At 40.8% G+C, this 25,951-nt stretch overlaps 1 long non-coding RNA gene across 1 annotated transcript; it reads right to left on the bottom strand.

The window, feature by feature from the left end:
• Positions 1 to 5,266: 5,266 nt before the first annotated feature.
• LOC142006839 (uncharacterized) lies at positions 5,267 to 6,997 on the bottom strand. The gene is made up of 2 exons (XR_012643835.1): positions 6,882 to 6,997; positions 5,267 to 5,625 (listed from the first exon to the last, which is right to left on the bottom strand). It is a non-coding gene; the product is annotated as an uncharacterized LOC142006839 (long non-coding RNA).
• Positions 6,998 to 25,951: the final 18,954 nt, after the last annotated feature.

The raw sequence follows: 25,951 nt of genomic DNA, 5'->3' as shown, positions 1-25,951 counted from the left end.
TGTCTGACAATTTTATTCTTTATTACTGCATGTTACTGACATTAGACTTACCGGTCTATAGTTGCCAGGGTCACCTCTAGAGCCCTTTTAAATATTTTAGATTTAGCATCACTACTGTGATTTTGAAATAACTTTTCTTGTCATATGAATATATTTTGATTATACAAATGTTTCCAGAAAATCAAGTGTCTAACATGGTAAATGGGTTTCAAGTTTAAGGAAAACATTGAAAGAGTCCAAATATCATAAGATGTTTTGTGTGTGGACTGGACTGAGCCATTGATCAGCAGATCACCATTGGTTAGTGACTAAACCAATACTTAAATGGCAAATCTGATTACAGATGTCACATAAAAAGCTGCCAGTGGTACATTATTTTCCAGTCCTATGCTTTTCCTTCAATGTCTGGATACATTGACTCTTGAAGCATTGGAGAGTCTGTGCAATCTGTCCTGAACTAGAATTTCCAGATTACTTCATGCTGATGTTTAAGATATCTTTATAATACTGATACTGACCATCAATAGAGTTCTTTCCAGGAGCAAGTTTGTCACAGAAGACCATTTCTGGTACGCATGTATCATCCATACTCATAACATGACCAATCTAGTGAAACTGTTCATAAGCATTGCTTCCATGCCTGTGACGCCACACAGCATAAAAAGAGAAGAAGAATAATTCTGTCCCGCCAGTGCCTGTGGGCAATCTTCTTCAAACAGTGCATAAGGAACAGATTAAGCTTCGAAAAATTCCATGACTCCAAACCATACAGCAGGGTACTCAGGACAATTGTCTGAAACTGCTACCCTAGTGTAGAAAAATCCTCCTCTGAGGTGATTTATATGTCCTTGTCCATGAGCTGTGGTGTCTGTATGGTTGCCCTGCATCCTGACCAAATAGCCTTCAAACTAAGCATTTAAATTTTATAAATCTGCTTTGTTAGCAGTGTTGACATATTTCCCTCACAAACCACATCAAAACTAAATAACTTGTAAAATAAATTTACTTTAGAAAGTGTGGATTTAAATACACAAAATGGCCGCCAGTAAATGACCATTGGTAAATGACAGTTGGTATACATATTCATAGGGCGGTAAATATTAATGAAGTTAGTGTTTGAAATACTTTAAATTCATTGGTTCAACTAGGATCCTCATGCATATGTAATAAACAAATGTTTCCTTGATACATTGTAATGCCGGGGAGGACCTGACAGGGACAGGCTTTCAAACAGGTCCACCCTGGCTGCATATATTCAGGAGAGCAGCCCTGGTTTGGGCACTCCGGACTCGACCTCGAAGGAGAGCAGACAAAGAAGAAAGAAGACTACAGGAAAGGACTGAATTAAGAGCTGGACTAAGCCCATAGCCGAAGATCGCTGGCGGAAGAGCCGAAGCTGACCTGCGTGTCAATCATCGCTCGCTAGCCGCCATGGGCCGTCGAAGACCAGAAGAGTTCCAGCCAGAAGACTAACAGAGCTCCAGTCCACAGAGAGCAGAAATCACTAGTAAGGCTCCGGTACTTTTATCCGGAGGGTTTGCCCGGTAGACCGCGCCGCCTAAACAACGGTGCCCTGCACGGGTAAACCACAGCAGCAACCCTGCCCTTCCTGTCACCGACCTTAGCTCGGGCCGGTGACTGAGACATCACCGTCGTTCTCTAAAATACAGGAGGTTTTTGTTTACCACGCTGGTTTTTCCTCCTGGCTTTCTTTTTCCTCCTCCTTTCCTATCTGACCTGACGCGGCTGCCGTACAAGCGCGCCGTGAGGGTCATAACTTCCTAGCCTGAAGAGATCTACAGGCCCAGCGCCTGGACTACAGAGCAGGAAAAAGGAGGTATTTGTGGTTTGGGTCTAAAAACCAACACAAGTAATTTGGTGAGCTGTATTTTGCATGTTAATGTAAAAATAGCATTAGAGTTTTGTTGCGGAAGGTGGATTGGGACTTCCCCAATTCCACTGTTCGCGCCTTATATTTTGTACCCCTTGCTTTCGGTAAAAGGCACAGGAGGCCAATGCTGTTGGTCTAACCTGAAAACTATTACATGCAAACAGAAGATTAGCTAGGACTGTTTTTTGTCATTTTACCAGAGCTATAAGCTCCCCCCTATTTAGGAGGGTAGAGCAGCCAGGGATAACCCAATAAAAGGGAAAACCCTGGTATTCTTTGAAACCCGTTTGGGTACTTTGAAGGGGATAACCTTTAAATAGGAAAACCCCACTATTACTAAGGGGATAACCTTTAAATAGGAAAACCCCGTTTATGCTTAATAAGGGGATAACCTCTCATAAGGAAAACCCCGTATATACTGGGCTGTACCCTGCTTGGCCAGCAGGGCAACCCATTTAAATAAGGAACTGAGCTAGCTTAGTGCAGGCAAATTTCCTCTTTACTTGATAACATCTGCTCCCCGCGGTAGTTGACCAAGGGTCGAGCGACCTGGTGAACCTCAGGAAGATCCAGGAATATATAAGCAAAAACAATATACATATATAGCTCTGAAGTAATCATTTCCATTTTACAGCACGCAACGAAAACTACATGGTCCACCCCGGAAGCACAGTAAGTAGCTAAGGGGTTAGATAGCAGTGCTGGTATTGCGGTTGCCTATTGTTTAAGGCTATAAGCCAATTAGCATTCAAATCCTGTGCTTATACTAGAAAGACAAGGGTCCATCTTTGTGTAATTTAGCTAATCACAATCCCAGCCTTTAATTTGTTCAATAAACCCCTTCCTTCTGTTTGAACTTACAAACTTGTCCGTTGTTCTTCCTTGGGCAAACACACTGTAGCAGCGCAGATCACACACCCTGAAACCCCGTTGTAACTAGACCCACTGTAGACAGCGAGCAGGGTCGCAGGGTAAAATCCTGGGAGCACTGGTAAGAGCTCAGTTGTAGTCTGGTCCAGTGCTCTGGTGTGACTGACCCAATCCAATTGGTATTTAAATTTATTCATACGTCACTCACATCCTCGATACCTAGTACAGAGTTTAACACCTTGGTCCTTATAAGTTGTATAAATTATAACAGAATTAAGAATAGAGATAATCATGTTTACTAATTATACACATCATGCTTGGGGGTCACAGGGAAGGCTCAAGAGATCACAAACCATTTAAAGGGATGCTAGCTAATTTCTAAAACCTAAGGAACAGATTGACGAAGCAACGTAGGTATTTAAGGCCCAGCTTTGGCTCCATTGGAATCTACAAAACTCATGCTGTTGGCACTTAAACTCATGTGAAATCAAAAATATCAGAGAAAAATTTTCATCAGCATCTATGCTTTTTTCTCTGCACATACACACAGGGGGTTCCCTATAGGCATCCACACGGCTGTCTCTGAGGCCCAGAAGTCAGGGAAAGACTGGTCTTTGGCTAAGTATTGAGCAGGGCCCAATTCAATAGGGATATTCAGAAGTGTCTACTGGATCAAGTCCTATTCCAAATCTTACCAAAGGAAGTAAAATAGGTGATACTCATCCTCTAACTTTTAGCCTAGCAGCTGGAGCACTTGGTGATAGTGTCTGCTCATACTTCGCAATTCCTTGCCTAGTGTAAGAAGCATAGGTTCAATTCCCACTACCAGAGCAGAAGAAGGAATTTGAGTAGGGCATATCTGTCACTAGAGTGCTTTAACCAATGAGACAGGGTATGCTAATGTGGGACTCCCCCAGTCTCTCCTTGTGAAAGTATTCCACTTTGGATAAATAAGGGAAAGCTTAATCATCCAGGTCTGAGCCTTAAAAGTGCCATTACCTCTCTGTCTGGCCTCATGACTGTTTTAATGTTTAACTAAAGTAAAACAATCAGTAGACCAGACAGAGTCAGAATGACAGAGATCCAGGCTCCCTGCCCCCATCACTCTTTCATCATTTACTCACAAAGGAAAATCTTTGAATGCTTCCTTTCATTTTCTTCTCTTTTTTCTTTTCTGTTTTGTTTTGGCTTTAATTTGTCATGAGGGGAAATGCCTACATTTCAATAAAATATATATATTCATGGCTGTTGAAATTTGGAAGTACAGTGGAGAATGATATCTGCTAATAGCCCTACTATTGGGTGATATTGTCATGCCGATATGGACATCATCTTAAAACTATTGAAAACAGAGGCAAAAATTCCATTGACTTGAATGGATCATAACTAGGCGATGGCCTGACTGTAGGTTTGTTTTTGTTTTTCTTTTTTCCCTCTCAGTAGGAACAATAATTGCTGCTAGTGAAATGTATGTAGTGCATAATCTCAATTTAAGCATAGAGAAGAGATTTCAGCAAATATATATTGAACATTGCTATATGTTACACTGTAAGATATTAATACTGAGTGTGTGTGTGTGTGTGTGTGTGTGGAGGGGGGAAGTCTTTGTTACAAGCGTTCTTGGATTGTTCTTGGATTGTATGTATGTATGGCTCTAGTCACCTCTGAATGGAGGTAGTCTAGATTTTCCCTGTACTCAGAAAAAAAAACTGTAATATCTTAGATATTACCATGTGGTAAAATTACTTTTTTAAAGTTCTTTATATAAAAATCAAGTCAATTTTAGCCAAAACAATTCTTTCTTTGGCCTTATTTGCATTTCCATTTTCTCAGAATTAAAAAAAAATGGCATTTCAATACTGATTTAAAAATATATTTCCACAACAAGTGCCCTTGGACTGGGCCTTGTGCAGTTGGACTGGGCCTTCTGCAGTTAGACGTGGCACTACTACAGAGAGTTGTTGAGACGAAAAAGGTCAAAAGCTTGAAAAAAGAAATGTGATATTTATATAAATAAAAGTATATGCAGCATCATAATTTTATTAGTAAAAAAATTGGGAAAATATACTAAATCTCATGCTTCAGGGTTTAAACAAATATCAAATTGTTAGAGAATGAAACCAGACCTACAGAAGGGGAAGAAGATTATCCCACATGGGGCTGCTGAATTCTGAATCATTTGCTATGGATGACTGATAGGGAGACAAGAGCAGGCTAGGACAAATCTTGAGACTGATCCAATATAGCAATTCTTACGTTTCTATAGAATAAAAAAAAAGAAAAAGAAAAAGAAAAAAATCCTACCATGGCAACTTTACAGGTGGTAGAACTATTGCAAACCAGATACCACTAGCCACTGCAATTTTTACAGCCATGACATTTATAGCTATTCTGAGGAGGGGTAGATACCGTCATAAAAATACAGCCTGTGGCAGCTGACCTGTACTTCTGCTATTCCTACAACAGGTGACGCTTAACAGGTGTCAGAGATAGTGAAAACAATACTAATGTAGACACACTTCTTTTTATTTGGTCACTTTCCATGGTCATATTTTTTCCTCCCTTTTGGTCACTGTTTTGTTCCAAAGTGCTGCAAACAGCTCTCAGTGTTCAATTTGGTTTATGTTATCAGTACAATCTTCCCCACAAACAGTGAACTCAGCAATGTTTGTTTCCAGTGTCACACTTCAGAAGCTATTTTTGTTACTGCCTGAGGTCCCCGTCTAAGACAGATCAAAGTTCTTCATCGTTTTCTTTTCAGTAATTTGTTCTGTCTTCCTATTTCCTTCGGTTGAGAGACATACTCGTCCCTTGACGTGGCTGCCGGAACAGGGTGTGACATCTTGCATGATACGCTGTAATATCTGACAAAAAAAAAAAGAGTGCATGTTTCCAGACTAGATTTATGGGAACACACACACACACACACACACACACATACACGCTCACACACCACTGACACAAAAGGTATAAATAATAAACAGGTTGAGCAACAGTTAATGTGCTGTTATTATTTTGTTTCATTCCAATATTGGACATCCCAATGAAACAAAAACTGTCTGCTGAAATGGCTTGGTAGAAATGACATAGCAGCAGCAACATTCTGAGGTGTCCCAGAACCTGGATGGAAATTAAAATAAGTTAGTGTAGACCTTTGCCTTTTCTTCAAGCTCAAGCTCAAGGTCAGCTTTAAAGTGAATTTGAAACATCAGAAACACAGATACAAATAGAAAATATGAAAGGCTGTTTCTTAATCATAGAAGTCCTGTGGCACCTTATAGAATAACAGATATTTTGGAGCATAAGCTTTCGTGGGCAAACACCTGCAGATCTTTGCCCATGAAAGCTTATGCTCCAAAATATCTGTTAGTCTATAAGGTGCCACAAGACTTCTTGTTCTCAAAGATACAGACTAATATGCCTACTTCTCTGTCCCTCAATCAATTGAATGCTCCTCCGAGAATCAGGAATACAGTTCCAAACCTAACAACACCATGAAGCTAAACAAAACACAAACATACATTGTTTTTTTAAATAAAATGCAAGTAGAATTATTATCATTTTAATTATTAACACTTAGTTTCTCATGGACAAGAACCTTATTGTGTTGGGTGCTGTATAAACACAGAACCAAAACATGTTCCCTGCTTTAAGGAGTTTACATATTAAATCTCCAGATTTGCCAGCTTGCTGCTCCTGTATTAGTATTGAATTTGATCCTCTTCAGAACACAAAATGGACAATAATCATAATAGAATTCTTTATTTGAATAAATTGTTTTTCTCTCTTACTTCCTTTCCCCAGGACAATATGACTTCAGATACGATTGGTTCTTTGTATTTTTCTCTTTCATTTTCCACAGATGGAGAGAGCAACTTACATGGTCATATATTACTACTGAATTGTAGATATTGTCATTACTTGCCATTTGACAAAAAAAAAAATGCTTTTCTGTAAACTGGAGCACACCCAAAAGATTTAAGATTCAGAGAACTAAACCCAGGGCAGAATATTCACATATATTAAATTCAAACTGTTTCAAATGTGGCTGTGACGGCATATCCCAAAGCCTAAATATATGAAAGTAAAAATAATGAAAAATATCATGTTCACAACTCACCTGTAGAACAGCACATGGATTTTTATCATAGTTCATCTTATGCCCATATAGATAGAGGTACTACGTTGTGTGTTAAAATGACAGCATGAGCTTGCTGAACACAGCTGTGATTCTATCCTATTAAATGTGGTGAGCTGCCTACAGAAGGGAACGTGATATGATATCTTTTAACTACTGCACAGGAGATTGCACTCTGTTTAAGTTCCTAAAACAGCTCCCCCGCTCATGGACAGCCTCCACACATTCATTTAATGTTCCAAGTTACAGATTTCCCTTACGAAACAAAACACTGCATGGAATTATAACCTTGGCCAACTTCGCATGTAGGAACACAGTTACAGGCTGCATACTGAAAGCAGAATAATTCATTCAGATACCTGCATTGCAGTGAGCAACCATTTATTCCCCTGGAATCCTACAGCATTTAATACTACCTCCCAACCCCATAGTAAGCCAATTGTCAGAGGATCATATAATTCAATTCTCATGCCATATGCCAGAGACAGACAATTACTGTCAGTGCTCAGTGCCACAGTTTTTATCATCTTCCAGAACAAAAGATGAATTTTTTTTTTCTTTTTGAGAGAGGGAGTGCTTTGTCAGCTTCTTTTTGGCTGTGAACCTTAAAGTATTCACTCAGTTTAACAGCCTTAATATCTTTGCAGCACTATAAATAAGGACCTGTTTTCCCAAGGTAGACAATGTATCTATAGCACCTACCAAAGACGAGAGGAAAAGAGAGAGAAGGCAAACAAAGATAGTTCAAATTAGGCTAGTACAAGTCTGACCCGTCTGACATTGAGGCCAAGAGCTTGCTATAAATTATCATTCCTGTGAAGAGGAGAGCTGTATTTGATATGCGCCAAGGTATTTTAGAGAGAGAAATTGCATGGCATTCGCTGTAGCTGCACGGGTGACCTTACTGCATACAAAATATAGTGATTCCAACAGCAACCTTCCTTTTATTATTTCATTATTAATGATGACGATGATGATGATGATGATGATGATGATGATGTAAGGACAAACTTAACAGCACCAGATTCTGGCAGCTGTTTATTGGAATAAAATGATTCAGTGGAATGAAATTCACAGCAATAATGATTTCCTGGGTTTAGTTTTTTCTCCAAAAGGTCATCTGCTTTTCCATTAGCTGATATCCCTAGTGTTTTCCTTACAAGGAAAACAAATGCCCTTGACATCCTCTCCCCTCCCTTTACAGCTTTACTTCTCTGTACAACGTAGCCGTTGTGCCAGGGATGTTCATTTTTATGTCCATATGTCAACTTCCCTCCCATGGGTTTCCTTGTTTGCTTTCCAGTGGTGATGTCCCTTAGTGCAACAGGGCTTCAGTGCTGCCACAGGCTTTCTAGCATTACAGCCCTGCAAATGTCAAATGTCGTTCCATTAAAGTGCTGCTGGCTCCTTGGTATTCATTTGCTTGGAACTTACCCCTCTGGGTTCTTTCTAGATTTTTTCTTCTCGTCCCCTCCCTGCCTCAAGTGTATATGGCTTGGCATCTTTCCCAACCCTATATTAGTCATGCTAGAAACAGAACCACAGTATTCTCAATTGAGATGGTTCCACAAGCTGCCCAAGAGCCCTTATGTGGCTAACAGACCATGCAGCTTTGATAATTTTGCTACAAATTTAGCTCTTATGGATGTCAAAGCAGTACCTGTGCATTTCAAACAGCTTTTCTGGAGTTATAATGATCACTGAAAAGTTTATTCCAGGAAACTTAAGTTTATTTTTAAAACTTGTTGAAGTCCATGAACTTAGGAACTGCAAGATTTTGTGAAGACAGAAGTTTAAATTTTTAAATGCAAGCTGTCAACCTATGTGTGCAACAGACGTTATTTTCTTAGTAACATTAAATACTCAGCGCTGTCTCCAGAAATTAGAGTATATGTCTGTGTATATTATAACTGGGCAGAAATGAAAGAAAAACAAAAAAAAAGACATGACAATTTTCCATTCTTTACTGAAAAGGATTTTATGTGGAATATAGAACTGTCTGGAAACATAAATACTAAAGTCATGCCAATTAAACCTTTATACCTCACCATTTTGAATGGCTTCCTCTTCCTCTTTCTAAATACACATACATATGTCTGTCTTTGGGGAGCGAGAGAGAGAGAGAGATTAATTTAGATGTCTGATTTATCCTTTTGTATTAACCCCTCAGAAATTCCATATTGTTCCTATATGATGGCAACACCAACCAATGAGCTTACTGTATCTTGAAATTCAATTGCATAAATCAGAGATGACTGGGAGTGGGAAAAAAATTAATATGGTTTTGTTCATGCATGGAATAGCAGGAATCACCAGAGATTAGTTAATAAAATCCACCAAACAGTTTTTTTTACAGCATCATTAAATCCCATCAACAAACAAGGGAGGAAACAAAAGTTCCAGGATGAGCAACTCAGTTTTATAGAGTCAGTGGATGGGAAGGAACTTTGCAGAGAATAAAATAAATGTCACCCTGGGGAACTCCACCCAGGCATGCTGTGAGTATTCAAGGACAGAGGCGCACAAGAGTTTGGTCATCCTATTACATGGAAAACCGAGGGACATCAAGGCTGATATTAACTTCAACTTAAAACATGCTTTCTAGTTCATTTCTCTATGAAAATACTCTTGGAAAAATGAACCATTTCTAAGCCTTCTGTGTGAAGCTATCCAGACAGGTGTCCCACACCGATCACCTTGTTATCTGTCTTGTATGATGATGCTTTAAGTAATGGGACCAGCATGTGCCATGTAAGGTGTCTTCTCTAGGCCTCGCACCAGAGAAACACTTGCAGGTGACTTTTAATGAGTTATTATTAGGTGCTGTTATGAATTAAGTCCAGGTCAAAAAAGCCTGCCTGACATATGGAATTTTAATAAAGAGATGGAATATAATTCTTGCCTACTGTGGGAGAGTAAAAAGAAGGTTCTCTTACCTGCATAAATGATCTTGGGAGACTCCTGCGTAAAGGATGCAGGACCAATGAAGTGGCAAGCATGGATTCAGTGCAGACGATTTTTGATGTGAGACACACATTGTGGGAGGCATGAAAAGGAAGAACAGCTGAGGGTTTAGGGAGGCAGAGCTGGGACGCAGAGTTCAATTAGCTGCTCTTTAATGGGATACTCTTGTGATTTTGGACAAGTCGGTTAGGGCCTGGTTTTTAAAGGTAATCAAACAGCAAATGAGATTTCAAAATCATAGAGCCACCTATTACTTATTGAAATCAGTGGGAGTTACATGGCTGGGTGTATTTGAAGATCACACTGGTACCTAAATATCTTTCTCTGGACTTCATTCAGTCTGTGTCTCAATTCATCATCCATTAATATGGAGGTAGTGACACTGCTGGAATTGTGAGTATAAGTGCACCAAAGATTGTGAGGCACTCAGTATGGTGATACAGAACATAGAAGTACCTATCAATGATTGCTGGATGGATTTAAGGGGGCAAGAGGGACAGAGAGGAAGTCCCACCACTATCTCCACTGCAGAGCTCTGACCTCCTCCTTTCACCCCATTTTGATCTGCAGTGTTCCAATTCTCACTGCTTCTATCCCTTATTCAGTCAAGTTGCTCAGACTACCCTACTGCAGCACCAACTTCTGCAATATTCCCCTTGATCTGAGCTGCCTGATGCCTTGTGTTGCTAACTTGGTTAGACAGTGCATGAGTGGGAAAGTAGTGGAAGATGTGAGAAGTCAAGTATGAGCTGGAGGCAGGAAGAGACAGGAAAGTGAAGATGAAGAATCCTTACTCCCAAAACTGGGCCTAGTATATGAGGGTTGGGCTATATACATTCATCTGCTGCATGGGAGGGTCAGAATGGTGTGAAGTGGCCTATTTATCTTAGCGAGAATTTCTCAGCTGAATAGGAACATCCCGTGAAAAATTATGACAGCTTGTCTCAGCTGATATTCTCACAGGGCCAGGCAGCATCAGTGCATGTCAACCTGCGTTATCCACCAAACATGCCTGTTCACAATGGACCAATGCCATTGTCAGGATTCATTTTGTACTTAACGGACGCTAAAGAAGCTGGGACCATCCCAGATTCCAAGGTGTGCAGGAAAGAAGTAAGAAAGAGAGACACAGATCCTCTAGAGGGGTGATTCCCTCCACCCATTCCAGCTCATGTGAAGGAAGATCAGGCCCACCAAAACAGAAGAACTCTAAAGGAGCTGTACTGCTCAAGGAACATTTCCCAAAATATGAATTCCCATGAAGACAGGCAGATTATAGCAAAATTCCTAAAGTTACAAACTTTCTGCTTTTCTTCCTGGCTGAGGCAATTTACAAGAACCAGAATGAGGTAGCCAGTTGAACTGCTCATTGCACAGTCACTTCTCTCCAGTGGCGTGTTAGGCTTAGGGCAACATGATATAATAGAGTTTTCCAACTTAGAACTGGTAAAAGCAAACTAAAACAGTTCATCTGTGAGAGCTGCTAGATGCTTCTGCCCACCTTGGCCCTCTCCACTCTCACTTTCCTTTCAACCAACACCCCAGGGCAGTATTTCTGAAACTTTAAACACTCAAGTACCCATTTTGGGACTTTGGCCTTATTGGCACAACCCCTCTCCCAGTGCCGTCCCAGTGCCTATCTTCTGATTTTTAGTGATTTATTTTCTGCCACCTACCCCTTGAAATCTGTTCACACGGTATGTGTACCACCCTTTAGGAAACCTTGCCCTAGGGAGGGGCTGCTTCCTTTTCCCAAGCATCTGATTTCTGGGGTAAGGAATCAATTTGAGCTCCCTCTTTTGGGACATCTGGGGCTGCTGTCTCAATTGCCTCCCTCCAGTCTCTTCTCTGTTTAGAGGAGGAGAGGGGTCACCTGGAAAAGTGGCAACAGTGCTTCTGGAATCCTATGCGCAGATCGTGATGGGCTCAGATAAGGTTACCTGCCCTCTTATGGTAAAGGAGGGCGAGGGTTACATTAATAGAATAGAAAGAATGTTATTTTTCCCAAATACAGATCAGAAATATTTATTGATTACTTCTTCCTTTTTCTGCATAATTATTAGTAACTCTATTGTTTCCATCTAATAATGAACTAATGCCATAGTCATGATTTTTTTTAAATTTAATGTACTTACAAAACTCCTCCTTGTCCTTAACTTTGTAGACCAGAGATTTCTCCTTGTCTACTTTGCTTCCATTAACAATTTTTTAAAGTTCTTGGTTTTGCTTTATATTATTATCTTTTCTTTCTTCTCTCTGTGTCTGTGTGTGTGTGTGTGAGACAGAGAGAGAGAGAGAGAGAGAGAGATATTTCTGCCATCAATTCCCCTGTAAAACAGATTTTTTTAAAAAAAACAATATAGCAGTTTGTTTTGATTGTGGATTTTGGGTCACCTGGTAAGTGTTCTTAAACAATTCCTAAATCATTCACATTTTTCTCATAAAATTCTTTCTTTCTCCTGATTTGGCTCATGGTTGTTGTTAAAATGGCTTTTATAAAGCTCCAAGTATACATGTACTACTTTTCTGGACATACTCTGTTTGTCCATTTAATAGGTCATCAAGTCATGATTTCTTGTACCTAAAGCTACCATTATTTTTAGTTCCGTGATCAGTTTTTCAGTCAAGACAATATTTAATATAGAATTTCTTTGTGTTGGTTGCAACTTTAAAATGTCTTAATATTTAGACACTAAGGATGTTTCAGTACCAGCAGAATGAGTCTCTAGCACGCGTCACTCAAATTAATGTCCCACATGATCATGTCCTTTTGCTTCTCACACATTACATATAGGCTGCGTCTACACGTGCACGCTACTTCGAAGTAGCGGCAGTAACTTCGAAATAGCGCCCGTCACGTCTACACGTGTTGGGTGCTATTTCGAAGTTGAAATCGACGTTAGGCGGCGAGACGTCGAAGTCGCTAACCCCATGAGCGGATGGGAATAGCGCCCTACTTCGACGTTCAACATCGAAGTAGGGACGTGTAGACGATCCGCGTCCCGCAACATCGAAATAGCGGGGTCCTCCATGGCGGCCATCAGCTGGGGGGTTGAGAGATACTCTCTCTCCAGCCCTTGCGGGGCTCTGTGGTCACCGTGGGCAGCAGCCCTTAGCCCAGGGCTTCTGGCTGCTGCTGCTGCAGCTGGGGGTCCGTGCTGCATATACAGGGTCTGCAACTAGTTGTTGGCTCTGTGTATCTTGCACTGTTTAATGAAAGTGTGTCTGGGAGGGGCCCTTTAAGGGAGCGGCTTGCTGTTGAGTCCGCCCCGTGACCCTGTCTGCAGCTGTGCCTGGCTCCCTTATTTCGATGTGTGCTACTTTGCCGTGTAGACGTTCCCTCGCTGTGCCTATTTCGATGTTGGGCTGAGCAACGTCGAAGTTGAACATCGACGTTGCCAGCCCTGGAGGACGTGTAGACGTTATTCATCGAAATAGCCTATTTCGATGTCGCAACATCGAAATAAGCTATTTCGAAGTTGGGTGCACGTGTAGACGTAGCCATAGGTATCCATTACATATAGGTATCCACACTACATATAGGTATCCAAGTACTTGCTTTTCCTGTTCCCTATTGTGATTCGGCAGGATGTAGAAGACAGGAACTATAACCCCTAAGGCTGCCTGAATCCCAGCTGGGATGGGGATCATCAGTTCCCCCCATCCCCTGTTGTGGCTCATTGTAGAACCACCACGAGGGGAAAAGCCAGTGCTGCAGGATCCCATTCGCACTGGGAGGCAGCAGAAATGTTGCTTCCCAGCCTGAACAAGCTGGCAGGGAGCCTGACACCATCCCTGCTGTGGCAAAGGGAAGGGAGGGAGAGAGGGAACCTGTTGGAGATGGGACACAGTTTAAATGCTGCATTCAGCCTTCCATGGGCTGGCAGGGAGGGGAGCTGCTTTCAGTGGTTACTCCTTTACTCAACATTCCTAACATGGAGTTAAATAGATGTTTTAAGTGTGTCCATGCTTGCTGTATAAGATGGTGTATTCTGTGACAGATTTGAACATTAATGCATTTGGTTCTTGTTTAACTTGTTGTATGCACTACTGTGTGGGAAACCTCTATAGTAAGACTGTATCCATAGTAAATGTAAGTAAACGTGACCTAAATGTGGACAAGCGATTCAGCTGAAAAAAGTGGGTGTGTGGGGAATTGTATCATTGAAGTGAGCTATGTTACTGAAAAGGTAGGGAACCACTGACTAAGAAACAGAGAAAGATTCCATCCTTATCCTTCACCTTAAGGAGTCCACCAACAAACAAACAAACAAACAGGCAATTGATCTCTGTGGTAGGTTGGAATGGGAGTGAGAGAAACCATTTTGAACAAAGAAAGTATCTTGCCAGATTCAGTTTTAGATTTTTTGGCTACTTCTACACTAGCCTCTTCTTTTCAAAAGGGTCATGGTAATGAGAGAGGCCAGAAGATGCTAATGAAATGCTGTCATGAACATGCAGTGCCTCATTAGCATAATGGCAGCTGCAGCAATTCAAAAGTGCCACTTTCGAATTGCACACCACCCATTCAGAAGGGGGCCTATTGAAAGGAACCATCAATCTTTGAAAGCCCTTTATTCCTATTTGATTTTAGGGATAAGGGGCTTTTGAAGAACAGGGGGTCCTTTTGAAAGGCCTCTGTCTACATGGGCAGTGTGTGATTTGAAAGCAGCACTTTCAAATTGCTGCAGCCACCATTATGCTAATAAAGTGCTGCATATTCATAGAAGCACCTCATTAACATCTTCTGACCTCTCACATTACCATGCCCCTTTTGAAAAGCAGGGGCTATTGTAGACATAGACTTAGACTTTTATTTGCTCAGAACCTCTCTATCTTAATTATTTTACTTTGCATCACTACTCTTTCTTCCCTTAATAAACTTGTTTTACTTTTTTTCTGTAGCTTGAGCATTATGTTTCAGGGGAAAGATGTATTTACCCAGTTCAACTAAGAAATGTGACATAGGGTTTTTTTTTAATTAGAACAATATAGCTTATATCTTCTGTAAATGGACAGTGGTATGGACTAAGGGCTGCAGAGAAACATCTCTGAGGAGCTTGAGGACTAAAGTTCATTGATTGTTACCTTCTAGGTGGGATTTGGACTCAGAGAGTCTTGAGGAGTTTGCTGGTGAGTTGTTACAGGGAACTAACATAATGCCTGATACCCATCAAAACTCACTCCTCCGGAGTCAATGATGTACCACTCTGGTTCACAAGTCTAGGTATCCCCAGCAGTGTGAATAGGTCCATTTTATTTTGTTCAAAGTTTTGTGAACCATTTTTTTAAATATTTGTAAAAATGGATTTTTCCACAGAAAGTATTTTTGATTTTTTAGTGGGAGGTGAAAGGAGGGAGTGAGGAGATGAAAAAAAATAACGGTTGGATTGTTGCAACTGTAATTTTTTAAATGTGTGGGGTTTGGCAACTGAAAATCATTTTGGGGGGACAGGCAGATGAACAAACATATTCAGACGGTTTTGCCTAACACACTGATTTGGTTTGTCTTTGATTGCTGCAAGAAATATTATCAGCATTTTGACTGAACAAAAAAAATCTTCATGAATTTGTTTTTCTGCCTGAAAAAATTCAATCTGTTCTAGTTGAGAGAGCTGCTGGCAACCAGTGTTCTACAATATTCATGGTATGCAGAATGGACCACTATTTCCAGTGCATTTCTTATGTTCCATGTCCTGAAACACCAAACATACATATTAGGCCCTGAAAGCCACACTTGTGCCAAAAATGGCAGAGTCAATTTCCAAAGGTTTGTGTCCGACTCACGTTCATGTTTTCCTTGAACTTGTAACTGAAGCTAAAGATCAGTTTGAGATAAACCAAAAAGTTCAGTCAGAATGAATATCTTTTAGATAAGCAGCACTTTAAAGACGAACAAAATAATTTATTAGGTGAGCTTTTGTGGGTCTGTCCCACGAAAGCTCACCGAATAATTTATTTTGTTAGTCTTTAAAGTGCTACTTGATTGCTTTTTTGTTTTGATAGTATATAGACTAGCACGGCTCCCTCTCTGTTACTATCTTTTAGATAGTTTTCAGTAGGTTACAAAATGTAAAGTTTCCATTAAAACCAGACTTAAATGATAGTACGTATCTGATTTTTCTCACTGGAAATCCAAAATTAAATATGTATATTTAATATTTCTGTACAGACTTTGCTGCTAGAAATATTATTGTATGTGTTTACTGAAAAGAAGTATACAAAAAGAGGAACAATTTATAAATACTTAGAGTGAGAAGACTACTTTTTCAGTTTTCAATCTAAATTAATGGTTCAGTTACAAGAAACAATGTGACTTGTTATTTATATCATGTAGCTTTCTGATGTTAAATGTTTTAAAGTTTTCTAGGTCAAATCTAAACTCTTATCACATATAATTTATTCTCATGATAAGAGTATAAGAGTTTTTTGAATTCATTGTTCATTTTAAAGAAGAGCACACAATGCGACAATTGCAGGCGTTAAGGATCTTTTTTTTTCTGAGTTAAAATTATTCTCTCTTTAATCAAATACATTTAAATGTTGTGCTCTCAAAAGCATATTTTCTCTATATTTTTTCCTTTTCCAGGGAGTTTTACATGGGACTTTTATTATAGTTGTAACAAAGTAGCTCATACTATATTGTGAAAGCTGAAATGCAAATATATGCATATATATTATCAGAAAAAAAACCTTGTCTTGTTTCAATTAAAAAAAGAGATAAGAGATCTTATCATGGACATTATGGATATGAATTTCATACATAGTTAATGTGTCTCCTAATAAAAGATTATTTAAAGTATAATAATTTTAGATCCTGTTCCCATATTCTTTCCATACCCTAAATTCACACCTGCATAAGCAGGACATGAGAGGAACCAGCACAGATCCCTGTACCTGTATGGACTCTTTTCATAGTTAATGAAGAAATTGTATAGGCTCTTCCTTATTGATTTCTGAGGTACTTTTATGCCTCTATGGTTTGCCATAAAGACTTAAACTTTGGCAGAGACAAGTCCTATGGCTAGAAAAGTGCCTTTTTATGCATGTGCTAGAGAAAATACATTTGGTTTTGGCTGAACTATAAAATGTCAAAAATCACCATTTTAATCTCTATCATTATCAGCAGCATTTGCTGGCAGCTTTCTGCTAAATACTATGAACATTCTTTCTGCACTGGGCATGCCCTCTAGTAACAGTGAACCTTCCAACCGTGGCTGTTCCCCAGCCTCTTTCTGCATCGTGCCGCAACAGTACGATGGAACCAGAGGCACAGACAGTGGGCTGTTACATCCTCCCCAACATTTTTCCCTGTAAGGAACGTTCCCCTTCGCTTGTCTGCCCCATATGCTTCATGTCGCATGTGCATCATGATAGTCTTTAATCACAGGATCACATATTATTTCATGCCCAGAAATTCATAATTTTGAGACAATTAATGTAAAAAAATAATCAGAAAATGCAAATATGAAGAAAAGACAATACCATAATTTTGGCACATGTACAAAGGAGATTTGATGACAGAAACTAATTGAAAGTTAATTTTACTAGTCTGTAACACAAGTTTGAAATAAAATTCAAGTTCTCTATAGAAAGTGGCATCACTTTAATAATGCAATTGGTGCAGTTGTGCCCTTACCCACCAAGTTAAAGGGCCCCCAGCCCATTATAGAACTCAAACATCACTAGCTGCAATTGCTGCTGCTGGTGGTCGTCACTGGAAATCACTGCAGAAGTGGAGAGGTGTTGGCTGGCTTTCAATTCCCACCCTAAAAGAAAAACAAACAAAAAACATCTCTCCAAGCTCATCATCAGAAACAAGCTCCCAAGACACATCAACTTAAAAAGATACCAGACCCTCCTACAGTAAAAACCTTCAGACATATATTCACTGCTAAACATGATCAACGCCTGCCCCCCGCCCCCACAACACACCTCTCAAGATCCATGCCTCCTACATATGCTTATCAAAATGTAGTGTACTTCATACAGTGCACTAAATGTCCCAACAATGACCAAGGGGGTGAAACCACACAATCAGTGCTCTTGCATGAACTCACATGGAAAATTGATAAAAGACAAGAACACCATATTACCTGAGGTGAACAATTTTCACAGAGCTATTACTCTCTGTCTGAGCTATCAGACCTTGCCCTCACAAGAAATCTGCACAATGCTTTAAAAGCAAGCCTGGGAGATTAACTTCCTAGCTAGCTAGATGTTAAAAATAATGTATTAAATAGATGTACTGGATTAGTGTCTTATTAAACCACTCTATAATCCACCCACAACACTAGCTGGTTTCCATTACCCTTCCTTCCTTTCCTCCCTGTGACTGGGGAGATGATAGGGGACCCCTTCATCTTGAAGGTTCCTTGATATATGTGTTAACTACTTATGACAAACAATACGTTTTACCTTGTGCTTAGCTGAGACAATCTATGTTTCTCAGAGTTGAGGAAGAGTTCTGTATAAACACAAAATCTTCTCTCTCACACCTAATAAGTGATATTACCTCACCCACCTCATCTATCTTCTATTTTTTGAGATATTGGCTGTGATAGAATAACTAGCTTAGCGGTGCAATCTGAAGTTCCTCTTGCCCTACTCCATTTCCTGTAACTATATTTAAATAACTGAAATATAGGCAGCAGCTGGGGAACTGGAGGACTGGACTGTGGCTCTGGGGGAGCTAGAGTGAGGCAGAATTTGAAATCGGGATGGGGGCCCTAACTTGTTCTCACTCCAGTGTTTTTGGGGCCTGGCTAAACCACTGAAAGGAGAAATGATTAATTGGAAAACTGTTATCTTTACTACAATAAGCAGTTGTCTCAAATCTATAAGACTTTCTTGCTACTGAAATTGCTGGTCATTCCTACCCTGCTGATGCACACAGATATCCTCTGGAGTGGGATACAGAAGGGGAAATACCGGCCTATCTGCTGGATCTGATCTGCCAGGCTTAGTTCCTGGTAGGCCCTCACCTTGATATTCATCTGAGCTTCCACAGGTATCAGGCAGCCACAGCTCTTTTTGGCCATGGATAGCCATTTGAGGCCAACAGGAGTGGCAGAAAGCAGTGTCCCATCCTGAGCCGCTTCCCTCCCTGCTTCTTGACCAGCAGCAGTGATCTGCGGGCAACTAGAGCTGCAATCACACAAGTCCTGTGGAGGGACAGAAAAATTTAGTGGTGATGGCCCTCCAGGGACTAATCCTAGCTGGCCATCATTTTTATAATACTCATTCTTGCACTAGAGGGCTGAGAGGAGGAGACATTCTCTGCAGAGCAAGGTTACACCTTATACAAGTCTTAATGCCATACAAAAGTATGTCAGTTTCTTCAGCTAGATACTAAAAACGGTGAATTGACAGAGCAGCTCTATATCTGAAGTTCTAAATACATTTCCTTCCTTTGGCACATCAAGACCACACAATTAGTGATCATTGCAATCCCATCCTGCTGAGCATGCTATTTCATTTCAATATTTTCAGGCTAAAGCAAACTGCTGAATTGCTTAGTGTATCATGCTGAGTTATTTATCGCTGGATAGGCTCTTTTGAAACTTTTTTTTTCAGCTGTTACTTACATGTAAAGTTTTCGTTTGTATTTTCCAAGAAATGGAAACTGCAGGCTAAAAATTGGCTTGGCATGTTAGCAGCTGGGATAATCTGGAGAATTCTTTCTCAGTTCTGACAACACAGCAGTGTGAGTGAAGATATTTGGAGTAATATACTTACAGTGATTTAAACAAGACAGGAAGACACAAAGCTCCCGAATGGGAAAAATATTGTTGCCACAGTAACACATCTTTTGTGAGGAATAGCGGTTGGATGTAATAATAGTTTCCATTAATGTCAATAGCTAAAACCAGTAATAAAGGAGTTTGGAACAATAATATTTTGATTACTTTTTACTATTTTTACAAAAGGTAACTGCAGTGATTACTCAACTATATTAATTAAACTCAGTTAATTAATTTAGGGACTGTTGATTATTAGTGAGATAGAGAAGCTTTTGTCATTTACAATAGCACTTAGATATTTCCTCATATAATTTCCTGTTTTTCCTGAACCTTTAGTATCTTTTAAGAATGAATTATGGGACATAATTAAGCAAAAAAAAAACCCTTCATGTAAATTAGAGTAACTGCATTTTGTTGTGTTATTATATTTGATTTTAATAATCTTTGGTTGTCTAGTGGTTACTGGATTAGTTTTATCCAGAATTTTTCCCTGTGTGAAAACAATCATAGAAGGATTTTAGGTGCATTACATTTTGAATGTCCCTGTATGCTTTACCCACTAGGATCAGGCAGGAATCTAAGAAATTGTATCTGATATAGTTATTACGATGTATATGGTAAAACTGGAAGGCTTTTGTACTTAATAGTATAGGACTTTTGTCAAGTACAGTAATGAATCTCATTTCTGCCATCTTCCTCTAGGAGCAACGTAGGCAAGTGAGTAGGCTGCATGAGTGGCCTTCCTTTACCTCAGTGGGCCACAAGAGTGTCATACCTGAGATGGTCCCCTGGGATAGGGTAGTTTTGCTCACTGCACTTGTGTACCTAGAATTTGCAGGATGTTCCATCTGAGCCGTGGCAGCACTTTGATTGGATCCAGAGGGAGCGCACGGCTCTCATAATATGTTGTGCAGTGAGCACACACCTCACTTCCTATGTGTTTGCGTTAAGTGTGTGTCACTTTTGTAAGACTGCTTGGGAAAATAGTATACAGAAAATCAGAAAAATCAGTTCACATTGTGCATGGACAACAGTAAGCAAAATGTCTCTTGGGATGCACATAGAACCTCAATTTGAGTTGACTCTCTCTGGTCTATCACCTTCAGGACCTGAGCTGTCCCAGACCAGGGATTTTGGTGGACCAGAGGAGGTCAATTCACCCCTGCTGGCATTCCAGACCCTGCTTCTGGGTTCCTTTCCCAACTGTCACCCAACCCCTATATGCTCCCTAGCCCCGGCTCAGCTACAGCTGCCATTTGCTGGCCCTTGTTGCTGGTTCCTAGAGCCAGCCTGCCACACCTAACCCCATCCACAGCTTCCCTAGGTTGTAGTTTCTAGCCAGGCCCTTGCCATGGCTTGCCTGCACCATTGCTTTCTGCCCAGCTCCAGCTTCCCATCAAGTCCTGGACACAGCTTCCCCTGGCTGCAGCTTCCCAGCAGGCCCTAGCCACAAGCTGCAGCAAGCCATTGCCCCCTGGCCTGGTCTGCTGGCTTCCCAGCCCTGGCCACCACTCCTGGGGCAAAGCATGCTCACTGCTGCTGTGAGACCAGGCTCCTTGGCTGGTGATGCCCCTCCCCCTTTGCCACCAGCCCAGCTTTGGCTGCCATATCATGGGCTCTGACAGCTAGTCTAGCCATCCATTCACCCTCCCAGACCCAGAACTCTATGGTCCTGGAAGCTCTGTGGTCCTGCCAGACCATGAATGTTGCCAGACTAGAGAATCCTGTGGGCTTCCTGTGGGTCTTGAGCTGCAGGTTGCCTGCCATTGCTCTAAAAGGCTTAGTTATCCTTAGATTACACATTGTATAAATATTCTCATGTGATTAGACTTTAGGATCAAATCTTATACCATATTTCATTAGGACTTAATTTCAGGTTTTAGTACATATCAGCAGTGCCTGAACCATTACACATTCTGTAATGTCAAATGCATACTCTTCACTCCCCCTGAGGAGCATTAGAACAAAGTACAACAGCAGTAAATTAAATACAAGCATGAGAATTAAACAATGTGGGAATCTTCAGAGACCCTAGCAGATCTTATGGCCGGCCAGTTGCTGGGAAGAAATGCTAGTCTTTCACTGACTATTTCTTCAATGGACATTGAAGATAAGAGAGAGAAGATATGGAGCCACCCTTCAACATGTTTATTCTGGTTCTTGCATCTGGGAGGAGAAAGGGTTGGGTAGGATAGAAGCCACAAAAGTGTCCTTACAAAATTTAGAGGTCAAGTTTGTATTAAGAAATGGTAGGGTTTTTCACGGGCTGTCTTTTTAAATGTTTCATTTATTTAGAGTTCTAAATAGGAGGTAGCAAGGATGAATTTACACATGACACACCCATAGACACAGCATCTTCAATGTCTGCCCTCCCACGTAATCTTCATGCTTCACCCAGATTAAGAGAGGTAATATGACCCTAGAACACTAGCAACCTTAGTTGCATGTGCATAATGTGGGCAATTGAAAATCCAAGTGGAAGTAGCTGTGTTCTAAGTGCTCAGCAGATTCCAAGGGAGTTGTTGAGTCCTGCATTCACATTTTAATCTGACCCAGTTTTCCACTGGAAGTGAGTATAATTATTGCAATTAAAAAAATGGCACCCATACTATCATACAGTCTTATTCCCCCTGTTGGGAGGAAATCCGAGTTTAGGCTCCAGTAGTTTGCATCATCATTTTGTTCTAATTATGTAGTTATTAGCTTGTATAAACCTGCCCATATCATTTTATTCCTCTCCATTTCTTACAATTCATTTCCTCCTTATTGTATCCTGCCTTAAGTCATTAGTTAAACATAAAAATACCCTTCCTCACTGAAATTCTCAAATATCTTGTGAGTATACGGCATGTTATTTTCTCCTTCATATCATTTTGTGTCTCTTTTTTTGTAATTTTTTGTTTCATAGCACTTTCTCCCATGTTCAATTTTCGTTTTGCTCCTTTTTCATACATAGCTGATCCAGGAGACTCTTTAATTCTCTAGACTCTATTGAGCATTTCTTCAATTCTAGCTCTGTTTGCAGCAACCCATATTTCTGTCTCTATATTTGTACAGTATTGGTCGACTTCCTGCCACCTAACATACCCATCTCTTTTCTTCCTGGTGTGCAGCCACTATGGATAGAGCTGTCATTTCGATGACATTATATTTCCTACTTTTTGACAGATAGCAAACATGCTTTATTTTCTTTGTTGAACTGTTCACTTTTTTAATTCTTTCCTTCAAAAATAAAACTAATTTTCATTATTCTACATGACGTTTAAGTGATCATAGAAAAGCAGCGTATTCACCTAATTTCAATTGTGTGCTGTCCTCCAACTGCAAGGGGGAAGAGATAGTTTTGTGGTTTGAGATTTGGCCTGCTAAACCCACAGCTGTGCACTCACTCCCTGAGGGGGCCATTTAGGGGTCTGGGGAAATAGAAAAAAAAAAAAGGATGGGTCTTGGTACTGCCAAGACGGCAGGGGACTGGACTCAAGGACCTCCCAAGGTCCCTTCCATGAGGTATGTGTCTCCATTCATTACCATAAGCCTGGTAGTATAAAAAATCTCTCATTTGCCTTAGTCACTCTTGTTGCACCTTGTTACACTGCAAAGCTACAGGCTTATAATTATAATTAACAACATAGTTCAGTGGGAGCAGTGATGCACTAATCTTTTTAAAAAAAATTTATGCATGGCGAAATTATAGCACTCAGAAGGAATGAAAATACTGTGGTAGTTTAAATCTTATTCAGTGTTGGAAGGAAACAACAAACTGTTCCAAATTAGTTAACAAAACTTTTATTCAGTTTAATGATTTTGAAATAAATAAATTCATAAATACAAAAACATAAATGAGCAGATAATGGGCCTAGACTTATTGTTGTCACTCCAAATGTGATGCTTCAAACATATACTAAACCAAATATTGCTTACTTTATTTATCTCCAATGTGTAATCAATAAAATTACTCACATATTCAAGGATAATTCATGAGACTCAGGATCTGCAGGATTAAACCCTGACAGATCAATCTAGAATTAAATTGGAATGAATAATGGATTTTTCTCGTTCCCTAGAAATTTTGAAAATAAAAATAATAAATAAATAAGCTTCATTTTGGGTAGAATGCACAGCCTTTGCTGTAAACTTTATGTATTGTACTGTGGCCTAAGTGAGTTGTGTGCAGAAGCAGTTAGCATTGTCTTTTATAAAGGCCACACTTTTAAGGTATCTGTAGACTAGAAGGTTTTGCTGACAAACCATGCAGAGCATCCAGATTCCCAAGGGTGAATTTGTACCCTGCTTGCCATGAGGAAGAACTCCTCTGTCAATATAGATCTGGCTACAAAAAGCCAGTCTGGATGTTCCAGGGGGTCTTCCGCCAACAGACGGGGCTTCTGGGACATTGGGCAGCCCTGTCTGCTGTGCTTCCAGGGGCTGTTTTGCCAATAGAGTGGCCAGGCCCTCTGGCACTCTCTGTCAACACACTGGATCACTCTTTTGATCAGACCTGCTGTTTGGCCTTGATCTGTTGACAGAAGTTTTATTGGAAGAGAGCTCTGACAAAAACTTCTGCCAATAAGTCCCTCTAGTCTAGACATAGCCTTACTAGAAAAATGGGTGAGGCTTTCAAAAGAGTGTTATACAAATGCCTCACCAATATAGAGACAGTGTTACCTTAGGCAATTATGTTAATCAGCACAGAGGAAACTTTATTTATGGCATGAATATTGAACAACAAGATTGAATAGGCTCATTTTTCGAGATCTGGGAGTGAGTGATACCTCCCTCAACCTAAGGAAGGGAGCAACTGCATCTGGGGCTCAAATAACTCCAAGGACAACTAAAAAGATAACAGGGATGGGAATCAGTTTATATCTGACCAAAAACAAGAAGGGGCAGGGGACACCAATCAGAACACCAAAGAACCTTAGCTCAGATATGGGACTGTACAGGAAAAACAGAAATAGGCCTCAGACACACAGAACTCCTCTCCACACAGCATTCTTCTCCTGGTTTTATAAATGGCTATCTTAGCTAACACTGGAAGGAGAGTAACGAGGAGGTCCTGAGATTTCATGGGGCCAGGGACAAATTGTAAATCATAAATCAGCAGATCTGGGGGAACATACAGCTAGAAACTTAGAAACAGTTCTGAAGGATCCAGAAAAGGGGCTGCAATCTACTACAATCAAGATAAATGTTTGCTAGTTTCCCTCGCACTGCAAAAAAGGCAAGTGTCAGGGTTATGGTGAACCACGCCGAGTAAATCCCCATGATCGTGGCTCCATGAAGGAGTGGCAGGCTATGGAACCAATGTGGAATACAGACTGGCCCACCAAGATTCCTCGACCTCCACAGATAACAAAGGGCCCTGCCACTTGGTATCACAGCAGGACATGAAGGCTACGTCTACACGTGCACGCTACATCGAAATAGCTAATTTCGAAGTAGCGACATCGAAATAGGCTATTTCGATGAATAACGTCTACACGTCCTCCAGGGCTGGCAACGTCGATGTTCAACTTCGACGTTGCGCAGCCCAACATCGAAATAGGCGCAGCGAGGGAACGTCTACACGGCAAAGTAGCACACATCGAAATAAGGGAGCCAGGCACAGCTGCAGACAGGGTCACGGGGCGGACTCAACAGCAAGTCGCTCCCTTAAAGGGCCCCTCCCAGACACACTTTCATTAAACAGTGCAAGATACACAGAGCCAACAACGAGTTGCAGACCCTGTATATGCAGCACGGACCCCCAGCTGCAGCAGCAGCAGCCAGAAGCCCTGGGCTAAGGGCTGCTGCCCACGGTGACCACAGAGCCCCGCAAGGGCTGGAGAGAGAGTATCTCTCAACCCCCCAGCTGATGGCCGCCATGGAGGACCCCGCTATTTCGATGTTGCGGGACGCGGATCGTCTACACGTCCCTACTTCGATGTTGAACGTCGAAGTAGGGCGCTATTCCCATCCGCTCATGGGGTTAGCGACTTCGACGTCTTGCCGCCTAACGTCGATTTCAACTTCGAAATAGCGCCCAACACGTGTAGACGTGACGGGCGCTATTTCGAAGTTACTGCCGCTACTTCGAAGTAGCGTGCACGTGTAGACGCAGCCGAAGGTGAGCAAATGAAATGTGTGCAGCATGAGTGTGTACAGATGTTTCCTTGTTTTAGGGTGTGGCTGGAAGAACACCAGGATGGCTTAGAGGGCAAGAGCCATGAACCAAGATCTGGAGAGCAGAGATAAGGAATGGGTAGGAATTACCCTCCTACATTATCTGCTCAAGGAAAGCCAGAGTGCCAAGTGATAAGACTACACTCACTTTGTGGAGTATGTGCCAGAGGACTGTATGAGGCA

Source organism: Carettochelys insculpta, chromosome 1, assembly GCF_033958435.1.
Source record: "Carettochelys insculpta isolate YL-2023 chromosome 1, ASM3395843v1, whole genome shotgun sequence".
In the NCBI taxonomy this organism is placed as follows: domain Eukaryota; kingdom Metazoa; phylum Chordata; order Testudines; family Carettochelyidae; genus Carettochelys; species Carettochelys insculpta.
Note: the sequence above shows the minus strand (reverse complement) of the source record. Positions and strands in the feature narration are given on the sequence as shown.